Genomic DNA, 12,016 nt, shown 5'->3' on the forward strand with positions numbered 1-12,016 from the left:
AATTGTGCAGCCTAACTCAATGCATTTTTATTCTGGAGGAAACCTCACTGAATGCAATGGGTTTGTTCCCAAGGAGGTGTGCATATGACCATAGCCTTAAATGGGAATCATTTATCTGTAACCATATCTGGGCACTAGCACTTTAGGTTTGGATCAAAGATGATATACATGTCCCACTGTATGCCATTATTAAATAGACCTTCTGGAAGATGGGCTTTTGCCGAAAGTAACTCAGAAAGTAAGCCCAAACAGGAACTCTTTGGGAATTCTAAGGGCATGTACACAATTATGGTGTAAGTCTAATTCCACAGATGTTCCATCAAAGTCTAAAGGGGTACTTAGGGAGTAGAAGGTCTATCAGTCATATATAAATTCATTTAAATATATGTGTATTTACAATTGCAGCTTGAAAAACATTAAGGTGAAGCTAGCTTGCTTGCCACATGGCAAATAATCATAAGTGTAATCCATCATAACTAACTTCCACTACCATTAGCTTTGCTGGGACATGGATAGTAGAGTTGAAATGAAAGTGGAGGGGGGAGGAATCTATTCAAATTTGAAATAGCATTACTTGAATGGCTCCAAAAACTTTGTGACAGAAATCAATCCAACTTATATAATCATACTGAGAAAACAAGGGTCACAACAAACCTTTGTTCAGAATTAGTGCTGTTCTCATGTTGCAGTGAAATGTATTTATTAGGTGTACCCTGCACTAGTTACAATGACATCTCCAATCTCTATGTTCTTGATTTGGAGTTCTTGCTTTTTGTAAGTCACATGAAATTTAAGGACATTGTTTCCGCTTAGTAATGTTAACTAGTCTCTGAAACAAAGTTGTTTACCGTGATCATCCATATCTTGCTTTCATTGTGGACAGTGCTGAGAAACAGGTGATAAAATTATCCAGTTATTTGTGGAATGTTTCATATTATCTCTTCCTAGAAATAGATTAGAAGCATTCGTATTCAATATCACTTCCAGACAGAAATAACCAATTGTGAGCACAGGAATCAAGGTCACTTTTGCAAGATAAGTTGTATTTAACAAATCACTGTCTCTTATATTCATTTTATTCTGAAATATTGCAAAGTTGAATCCAAAACAAGATAGTCACAGCCATAGAGGCACATAAGTTCCTTGCAAACTAGAAAATCAAACCAATATAACTTTATTAGTTTGTATCACTCTTAGTGTGCTGTTGATTTTAAATGTTGCATTCTGAGGAAGAAGTGGAAAGAATGAAGTTGTTTTGGGGATGGCAGCAAGGAAGAATGGTGAAGGGGGCAGGAGACTTAGGTATGGTTACAAGAAGGAGAGCTGGAGGCACAAAGGTCCAAGGTAGGAGCATGATGAGAAATAATAGCAGAGATATAAGGTGGGGCAAGGCCATTGAACCCTTCAAAGCTGGACAGGGCAAATAAGCTGGACAGAAAAGAGGGATGTGGCCATTTGAGAAGTGGTATTGTGTCACATGGTCCAATTGGCAATAGATGAATTATTGTAACAGCAGAGATTTGGACAGAGGTGAGAGGCTTGAGGGAAGGGGAGGCAGAAGAAAGTTGCAGAAACCAAGGCATCCAGAACTGCACTGTTGCTTTAGCCAAGGAACTGGAGAGAAGGTGGCACAATTTAGAAATCTTATACAGTCATACCTCATGTTACGTTCTTTCGGGTTACATCCCACAGCGACCCGGAAGTACCAGAAAGGGTTACTTCTGGGTTTTGCCACTTGCACATGTGCAGAAGCGCAAAATGATGTCACGTGCATGCGCAGAAGCGACGAATCGCAACCCGCATGTGTGCAAATGCGCCGCTGCGGGTTGCACTCTTTTCATGTTGCGGACGAGCCTCCGGAACAGATCCCATTCGCAACCAGAGGTACCACTGTACAGAGAAAAGTGAAATGACTTGTTAGCAGGATGAAAATGAGGGACAAAGGATAAGGCTAAATAAAAACATAGAGCCAACACATTGTGCCTGGTCAACAGGGTTGGGTGGGTGGTGACCCTGTCAGTGGATATGAGTGATTGGGAAGAGAATGACTTTGCAGGAAATAGTACTTCAGCCTTTGCCATGTTTGAGTACGACTGAGCTGCTGGAACAGAAAGAATAGAATGGAACAGCTTGATACCATCTGAAATCCACAGGAGTTGATGAGGTCACCCATGACAGTATATACTGTACAGTGAGAATTGCACAGGGTCCAGAGGAGAACTTTGAACTGAACCAACTGGGAGGGAGAAGTCTGTGGAGGTTGGGGTGTGTGGTTTTCTGTATTTGAATGACTAAGCTGCTAAATAACAAGACAGTGTGTTGAGATAAGAGCCCTAGAAGCCTAAGGGATAGACGGGATCAAGGAGGAAAGGGTAACTGTAAGCAAGGTACCAGAAAGGTGGATGAGAATGAAGTGAGATGAAGAAGCAATTTAGTAAGGGCAGTTTCAGTGGAACACCAGACCAATGGCAGTCAGGACTCAGCAGAGGAGTTAGGAAAGAGTAAATCAAGGCAATGTAAGTAAACAGCACATTTCAGAAGCTCATTTTCCCAGTTTACTGGTAGTATTTGAATCTATGTGCAGTCCCTCTACCCACCCAATCTTGCTATTGAGGCCTTCCAGTTGCTGTTACACTTTGGCTAATAGACATGGTCTTCCCAAGTTTGCGTGTGTTCCTATAGCTAGGGATAGCCAATGTGCTGGTCTCCAGATGTTGGAGTGCAACTCCCACCAGCCCTCCCATTGTCCATACTGGCCAGGTTACCTCTGCTGGTTGCCTCTGCTGTGGCTTCTGGTTCTGATATGCTCTGTTATCCTACCTCCTGATTTGCTTTTGGGTTCTGACTTCAATTCTGTCCTTCAGCTCTGACCCCCTTATGTTACAGTAGGCTCCTGTTCCATATCAGATTATTAACTTGAGCTCAGCCCTGATAGACAACATGATGTGTATTTCTTCAAGAGATACAGAAAAGGAAATAAAGATTTAAACAAAAAATAATAAATTTCCTGAACAAGTCTGATTTATAAGGATTTGGGTCCATGGGAAGTTTCTGCAGACTTCTCTATAAACTTCTGTCCCAGCTCCAAAAGAACTCAGAGTTTGGACTGTGAAACTGTCACAGCTAGATAAGTAGCCTGTCTAAAAACAATGACTTTCAACAAGACTCTTGAGGGCCTCCTGCAACACCTACCCACAAAGATTGTACTGCAAAATAGGGGAGGGAGCGGCAAGACAAGAAAGAGCTTACAGAGCCTGAAGTACTTCTTTAATGGCCTGGTTAAGCCTCTATTTAGAGAAGTGATAGCTAATAGTTTCCCACATCAACCAGGAAATAGCTGGACATTCCTCTGGAAAGTGAGAACCATTTTGGCTAAAGGGTATGCCTCCTCCCACCACCAGGGGTGCTGTTACCTAGGGGTCTGTGAAAGAAACAAAGGGGGAAACTGCCATTTTGCATCAAAGACAGGTAAGAGCAAGAGAGAGAGCACTAAGACTGGGTTCTGTAAGTATCTTAAGGCACTGAACATCTCCAAGGAGATCTGGTGTGCAGGCAGTGGACTTGGCTCTTGACAGGGCCAGCGCGTTCCTTTTCACCACTTGAGGCAAAACGGGAAAGTACTTTCCTGCCCTGCTGCTGCAGCATCACCACCCCACCACCACTGGTGGAGAAGTAGTACTGGCATTAGCTGATTTCCAGCAAGATCTTGTACACTCTGTGAGATCGCATGAGATTTTGGTGAGATCTCAATCTCACCAGAAACTGGCGCCAATGCCAGCATTGTTTCTCTGCCAGAAGCACAGGCAGTAGGGTGGGCAAGGTGCCCTCAGAGTGCTGCCTTGGGGGCTTCTGCCACCCGGGGTGACTGCTTCACCCTGCCTTATGGGTGGGCCAGGCCAAGCTGTTGGCCCAATTAATCTGTGCTTCTACTTGTGCTCAACTGTATATTTGAAATTCACACACAATCAGTGATACCCTTCAAAAGAAAAACCTGGGTAAGGGCTGCTGCAGCCCTGGAATTTCTCACCCGCCTGGCAAAAGTAAGATGAATATGACAATTTACATAAAATTTCAAAGTAGATGGGCTCAGAAAATCAGCTAACAGCAGGTGACTTATAAGCCTGGGCAGTATACCGATATCACTTGTTGATGAGTGGTAAAAACTTTCCACGTGACCAAGTTGCCCCCCGGCTGCATATTCTCTGAAAGGAAATGATAAGTAACATCAATTTAGCATCCTAAAGTAATCCTTCTCTTTCTTACCTGTCAGGGCTATAAAAGAACTTGAAATACAGGCTGTTGCTTGCAAGAATAAACATTTTAAAAACTGCCCTATGTTCTGCCTTAGATCTTTCACAGAGTTTGTAATAGTTGAGCTTATGATTATCTGATTGTTTCGTGAGAACAGCGGAAACAATGTTACGTATATCATGTAGCTGTTAATAGGCTAAGATAGCTGAACATTGGTCTCCGCAGAGGCAAGCTGCATTACAAGACTCTGAAAATTTGTCAACAAAGTGCCTCACATCTCTCTATAATTCTTGTGCTTACTGTCTCAGATTTCAGTAACCAATGAACTAGGATCCCATTCCATAAGAGTTGTCCAGCAAAAGGGGAACCCAAGATATTCTGAGCTTGCCAGAATGGTCATAACAGTGGGCTATGTGGAAAACCCAAAAGTGCAACAAGTGAGTTTGGGTTTGGGTTTGTTTTTGCAACAGCTGAAAATTAAGCTGTCAGGCAACTGCTGCATTCCCAGATGAAACCCTATAGTAGGAACTTAGTATATTAGTTGGCTGAATTATCACTGTATTATTTACACTCCTGGAATCTATTAAAAGTGCCCTTCAGGGTTATTTCAAACTTAGCTCGAAGCCTGACCTGTTAAACTTCATACTCTTAATGACCTGAACTTAACTCCTTACCTCATGTGTAGCTTATCCCATACTTAGGATAATATTTTAGTCTATTATGACAATATTATAGCTGAAACAGTTGCAAACAGAACATTGCTCAAACCATGTTTTCAGTGTGAAGCTCTTTAAAGCGTTCTTGAAAGTTCTTGAAAACTTGGAAGTGAGTCTTATTGAAATCAATCCAAGTAAATACCATTAGGATTGGGCAGTTAGCCTTCTTTGGGGCTGAAAAGGGCACAGCATTATGTGGAAAGCAGGTGGATCCATCCTCCTCAGTCTCCAATTCTGTATCATTCAAAGGTACATGCCTCAGTGATTACAGCTGCTGACTGCTAGGGATGAGAGAGAAACTGAAATTAGTTTGCATTTAATTCACACGTCCCTAAAATAAAATAAATGAAACACTTTGCTGAATTTTGCAGTGTAGTTCTTCAATCATGTTATTCATGTATTAGTGAAAATAACATAAAGGACACATTCCAGCCAGGCAAAAACACCCAGGGTGGGAAGCAGAGGCAGTGAGGGGTGTGGCCTGAGGAGAGTTCTAAGGGTCAGATACAGAGGCCTGACAGGCTGGGACTGAGGTTCCCTGGCCCTGCCATCAAGGGATGAGGCTGGATTCGGCCAACAAGTCCCGCTCAGAGAAAGTCCTGCCCTGCTAGCATAACAGGGTTTCACCCGTCTCCTCCCCCTGAATTGGCTCTGGGGAGAGTCAGGAGAACCTCCAGAACAGCCCCACAGGGGGAGGAGGGAGGGGAGACTGTCCCATCTAGGAAGCCCAAATGCTTGTGCTGATGGAACGATTGCCATAGCACTATGCTGAATTCCTTCCATGGACTTTCTTTCTCAGCTAATAAATAGCAGCCGAGTTGTAAGTTAGGTATGCTGCCTGCATCAACTGTGCCACGTCCCCCCAATTTGCAGCTACATGAATAAGATTAGATTAATCATTGAGATTGAGCTGTATGAATAATCTTAGATTAATCACTGAGACTGCCAGTGAGTCACAGAAAGATTGGTGGGGCGTCAGGAATTAAAAATGATGAAAATTCATCCACACTCATGCCTTATCAAGGAGGGGGCCACTTCAGCATGGCCCAATCCCATGTCACAGGCGTAAACGGGATACCTGGGACAGTTAGGTGGTCCTTTCCCAGGTAATCAGATCCAACACCTTCCTTCCAGTGGGATACAGTGTCTATGAGAAAAACTCCTTATGATATACTCTGCCGATGTGTGAGCTCTTGAGCAAATGACCTCAATATACAGGGCATTTTTTTCTGGAGTGTCACCATAGACCTGAAAGAGAGACAAAACCCCTTCTTTTAATGTTTTAAGTGTAACTGCTGCCAGTGTTTGTATTTTAGATTGCAGCTTCTGGTAGTTTGATATTTGTTCTCTTACCTTTTTTGATTGGTATTGTTTTTCTTATACTGTGAAGCTGTGCTGAGTGCCCTATGGGTAGAGAACTAGGGCAGAAATTGTTTTACATGTGGTCATGGCTATATCATACAGATACCCCACAAGCCTAGAGCACACTGATCATGTTGCAAGGTGTGCATGTGAAGGAGGACTCAGGATCTCTGCAAAAAAGTAAGTCCCACAGTGAACTCAGTGGGACTTGCTTGTGAGTGACATGTATAGGATTACTTTTAATCAACCCCTTTCAGTATTTCTAACCAAGGTTGTTTTATCTTACAATTTTGTTTTTCATTTCAACTTCCTTACTTAATCCATTATTAAACAAGGGTGAGCTTCTGCTTCGTGATTTCTAGAGCTACTAGATACTAAAAGAGTTGGAATTCATCCAGTTTATAGTAATAACATGAGCCAACATGTACGTTTCATTGTGAACATAAACAGATAATGTTTAAGTAGATGCATAAACCCAGCCATTTGGAAAGGACAATTCTGTTTATTTGATAGCCACAACAACCAGCATATTGTGAGGGGATTTTTGCGCGCGGGGGGCAGGGGGATTAGGCTGCATGCCTAAATCCTTTTCTAATTGCTGGATCCAGCTAGGATTCAATTGCTGAAATAGCTAGGCCAGCTTCTTGGTGAGGTAGTGCTCCCCTAAAGTATGGGTAGTGAAGGTAACAAAGGAAATGGCTCCATGTCAGACGGCAAATGGGTGCGCCCCTGCTCTCTCAACTAGCTGTTAGTTAGAAGGACAAAGGCCAGAGTTGGGTGTGTTGATTCTTGAGCCTCTCCATTGTAGGCTCGGGTTGTAGGGAACTGAACCCTGGGTAAGCGCCTGAAACCCCTGGCATCTTACAACAATATTTATCTTTTAAAAATGGCCTGATTTACACGTAACACCGAGACAGACCTATGGCTTGGCATGAGTCCTCATGGAGTGGCCAGCCTCGTCTAACCCTTGTGCTTGAATTGCAAACGGGATGGTACTGGATTTATCTATATCAGGCGTCAGCAACCTTTTTCAGCCATAGGCTGGTCCACCATCCCTCAAACCATGTGGTGGGCCGGACTATATTTTGAAGGGGGGGAAATGAACGAATTTCTATGCCCCACAAATAACCCAGAGATGCATTCTAAATAAAAGCACACATTCTACTCATGTAAAAACACCAGGCAGGCCCCACAAATAACCCAGAGATGCATTTTAACTTAAAGGACACATTCTACTCATGTAAAAACATGCTGATTCCTGGACCGTCCGTGGGCCTGATTGAGAAGGTGATTGGGCCGCATCCAGCCCCTGGGCCTTAGGTTGCATACCCCTCATCTATATAGATAAATTCCCCAACATTCAACAAATAATCCTCAAACAAAGGAACTAATCCTTTCAAGCTCCAATGAATAAAAACAATTTTGAGTTTTGAGAGCTGCAATTTCAATTTCAAAGCTAAAATTGTTTTTCTAAGTGTTTCCAAAATACCCATTTAGATTTGAAGCACTCTTTTAAATCCATGTGTATTAATGTCTCAGGCTGCCAGATTAGATTAGGGACAACATGGGCTGGGGAACTGTGGTGCCTTTCCAGTTGGGACTTGCATTTTGTACAGCGGTGGTGTGAGGAAACAAGGGAAAAGATATTTCCAAAAATGGGATATCTGGCCATCCAAGCTGTCCTCAGCAAGTGATGTTATATCACCATGGAAATGTGTCAAGTCTTTGTGTGCTTTGGAAGAAAAAGACAATTTTTTTTTTGGCATACCTTTTTGGGTGGAGTATGCCGTCTACTCCAATACTGTTATTTGGGGGAAGGGGGGGCATACTTAAACAAGGTTACAGATTGAGTAACCAAAAAAACCCCATCCCATCTTATTTATTTATTTAGGACTATTACCAGTCCCATCCAAAGTTTTCTGATTACATTTTATTACAGATTCACATATACAGAAGATGAGTCAAATGTTTGCCACAGGCTAGTCCCCCCCCCCCCCTGTTATTTTTGAAGAAATATAAATAGAATTTTCTTTTCTGCTGGTTACCTGCTGTGTTGTTTATTTTGTTGTTTTTAGTTCATTGTATGATGGTTATTTTTTAAATTAAGTTGTGGCCAGACACATCAATCAACTCATTTAATATATTGTGGCTCAGCTCTCACACCTAAGAGAGATTTCAGAACTGTGCTGAAATATTCAAGGATGGAGCCCTGGCTCAAAGGAAGCCTTTCCACATTTGCAGGACAGTCACCCTATTGAGACTCTTGCTTTAGTAGTAGATAAGTGGAGGGCTAGGGACACGGGTGGTGCTGTGGGTTAAACCACAGAGCCTAGGACTTGCCGATCAGAAGGTCGGCGATTTGAATCCCTGCGACTGGATGAGCTCCCGTTGCTCAGTCCCTGCTCCTGCCAGCCTAGCAGTTCGAAAGCACCTCAAAGTGCAAGTAGATAAATAGGTGCCGCTCGGCGGGAAGGTAAATGGCATTTCTGTGCGCTGCTGTAGTTCGCCAGAAGCGGCTTAGTCATGCTGGCCACATGACCCGGAAGCTGCATGCCGGCTCCCGCGGCCAATAAAGCGAGATGAGCACCACAACCCCAGAGTCAGCCACGACTGGACTGAATGGTCAGGGGTCCCTTTACCTTTAAGTGGAGGGCTAACTGTGTCTCCATTTTCTCACAGCCCCATAAGATTGTGCCACTTGCAGGGAACAAAAGGCATTGACAAATATTCATAATCTACAAAGGCCAAGGCATGCCTGTCAACCTGTTGCCACTACCTTACCTGGACCAGTTGGATGTGTGATCACTAGCAATGAAGGTCAGAGCTCATGTACCTTAAATCATTTTCTAGAAGAGAGGATTTTCACAAGTGCAGCTTTCCTCATTGCTCTGAATGTGCTTAACTCTTTCTGTCAAAGGCACAGAGTCCATGTCTTCCTTTGTACAATTGTCTCACCCTAGCAATGATCAACAGGAGGAAGTAAGGCTTGCTTATATAATGGAATTAAGTGGCACCAGATAATATTATAATTCTGAAGGGTCCTGGTAGGAGTGATACTGCCCATGTACACGGTAAACAAAAATTAGCATCTGTGAGCCAGCTTATAATACATTGCATATTACTTCAAGAGGATCTTGGGTAACCAAAAAAAGGATGGGCTTCAAAAATATCTTCCTGGAATTCTTTAACAGAAGCTCAGGGGGCAGGGGAAGAGATCAGCTGCCAAAATAAATTGCTCTTAAAATCAAGCATTTATTACTGTGTTCCTGGAAGTTAATATGGCTATCTTAATGAGCTGAAAGGAAAGCTTCCTTCTATTTTCTTCTCAGAGAAATTCTGGTCTCTCTTTCCCAGTCATGACCTATTTTTTTGCAAGAGTTCTTGCCAATAGGCTGTAAAATGTGTTGTCCCGAAAGAAAACCATTATCAAAACATGCACTATTTATAGTCCCCATGCCTTAAGTTTCTTGCAATATGTTTCCTGTTCAGACAGACCACTAGTCACCAGAAAGTGTCTCAAGCAGTATAACTAGTCACTTCCTGATCTCTGTGACAAGAAGGATCCCAAGCTAATTGGACTCAGATGATTGGCCACATAAATGGCTTTGTCCCACATGGCTCTGCGTACGGTGGTAGGAGGCAATTAGAGAAGTTAAGCTTCAAACTGAAAGGGTGGAGCTGTAGCAGAACAAGGAAAACATGCTTCCTTCTACAGATCTGGAAACCAGCTTAAAACAGTATACACAGTACAGCAGGCCTGGGGAATCTCAGGCCAAGGAACTGAATGTGCTCCACCCCCATCAAGTCATCTCCATCTTGCCCTCAATGATCTCCTCAAACAAGGCCCGCATCCCCAGGCTACAGCCCTCACTTGCATCTGCTTAGTGCTTTCTTGAGTGTTTTAGCCTGTGTCCTTCAACTTTGGTCCTACCTCTTGCTGGCTTTTCTAGATGGAGGATGCAGAGTGTTAACCTCTGGCTTTTACATGATTGGAAGGTGGCCTACTTTACAAAGGGAGAGGTCACACTGGTTTTCCTCCAGTCCAACCCACAAGGAACTCAAAAGGGTTCACCACGCTACGGCTATATATAGCATTTTCCTACTTGTGTTTGTTGTAGTTCTCATAGATGGTTCTAGTTCAGGGATGACTAACCTGCAAACTGAATCCAACCTCCCAGGCCCCCACACCCCATCTTTTTAAAAATACAGAAACCACAACATTTTACTGCTCCTGTGGGTCTCCCACTATGATGCCACTCCATTTTCCATTAATTTTTCCCTACTATATATAATCTAATCTAATCGAAACTAAACTAAATCATCTATCTATCTATCTATCTATCTATCTATCTATCTGATGCTTCCATAGGTTCCCTTTGTAACATCAAAAGGTTTTTCTGATTAATCTATACAGTCCAACTTGTGAGCATAATTTTTTTCGTTTGGAACTAATTCCTCTGTGTAAACAACATGTATTGTGGTTATGGACTGTAGAATTTCACACAGGAGGTGAGCATGTGACGGCCTTCTTGTTTTTATTGGCCTAGTTTGCACTTTGCTCACAGCAAACAATTGTGGGAAGATTCCACCACAGGCACAGATCATGACTGGATGTAACAGAAAGGCACTTCAGAAGGATACCATTACTGTTGTGTTAAAGGCCACTGAGATGCACTTCCCCTGTCCACAACAGCAAGCAGAGCTGTCTCAGTCCCAAAACATGTGCAGAAACTAGACAAAAAACAGATCCAATCAGTAAGGAGAAAATAGATGGTTCACAAAAGTGTTCATTCCGGCTTAACTATGAATATATTTCAAACCTTCTGAAGTCCAGTTCTAATCTGAGGTTCTGACTGTCAGTTCTGCATCTTGCCTCAGAAGTACCTTCCTCCATAATCAGATGCAGATTATGAGGTGAAAGGAATTATGTGAAATATTATCTTATTTAGCTTTCTTTGTAGGTATGCAATTTCTGCTCCGTAAGCAGGAAGGAGCAAGGCATAAATGCTATAATCATTTGCAGTTTGCAGACTAAGGGCCTGCTCAGCAGAGAGTATTTTAGTGATGCAGCATTTAGATCAGATTCTATCTATTTATGTTTCCAATATATTTCCTGTTAAGTTGTGGGTGAACATATCAGACGACAGCGATTCTTCGAACAGCTCTTGTTTATTCACAGGCCAGAACAGAACTAAACTGAAGGGTTCAGCCAGCCTGCTTATTTAGAGCTCCACTACAATGCATCAGTAACAACTTTCTGTAACTATCCAATCATTGAACGTCACTTTCAATTCCTTATTTGCATATGTGGACCTGAGTGGAAACTATCTACAGTATCCCCCTGCTGGCCCAGGGTGAGAACTTCAGTACATAACATTTCCCTTGTAGAACACACAATGATTGTTTCACTCAACCATACACTGAGGACATTCATTGGAGCCAGTGGGGGGAAAGACTTGAACTCTGACTTCAAAACTATGAGCCATACCTTCAAATCAATTCACATGCTACAAGTTAAACTTGGTTAAATCTGGTTTGAGGCTCTCAGGATCAGACTTACCTTGGCATCATGCATACCAAGGCAACAGCCACATCACGACAGCCTCTTCAGCATGAATATTCTGAAGCTTTTTAGTTCAGTAAGCCAGTGCTCAATGCTTCATCACACTTTAGCATAAACAAGAAAT

This window comes from Podarcis raffonei, chromosome 1, assembly GCF_027172205.1.
Source record: "Podarcis raffonei isolate rPodRaf1 chromosome 1, rPodRaf1.pri, whole genome shotgun sequence".
Lineage (NCBI taxonomy): Eukaryota > Metazoa > Chordata > Lepidosauria > Squamata > Lacertidae > Podarcis > Podarcis raffonei.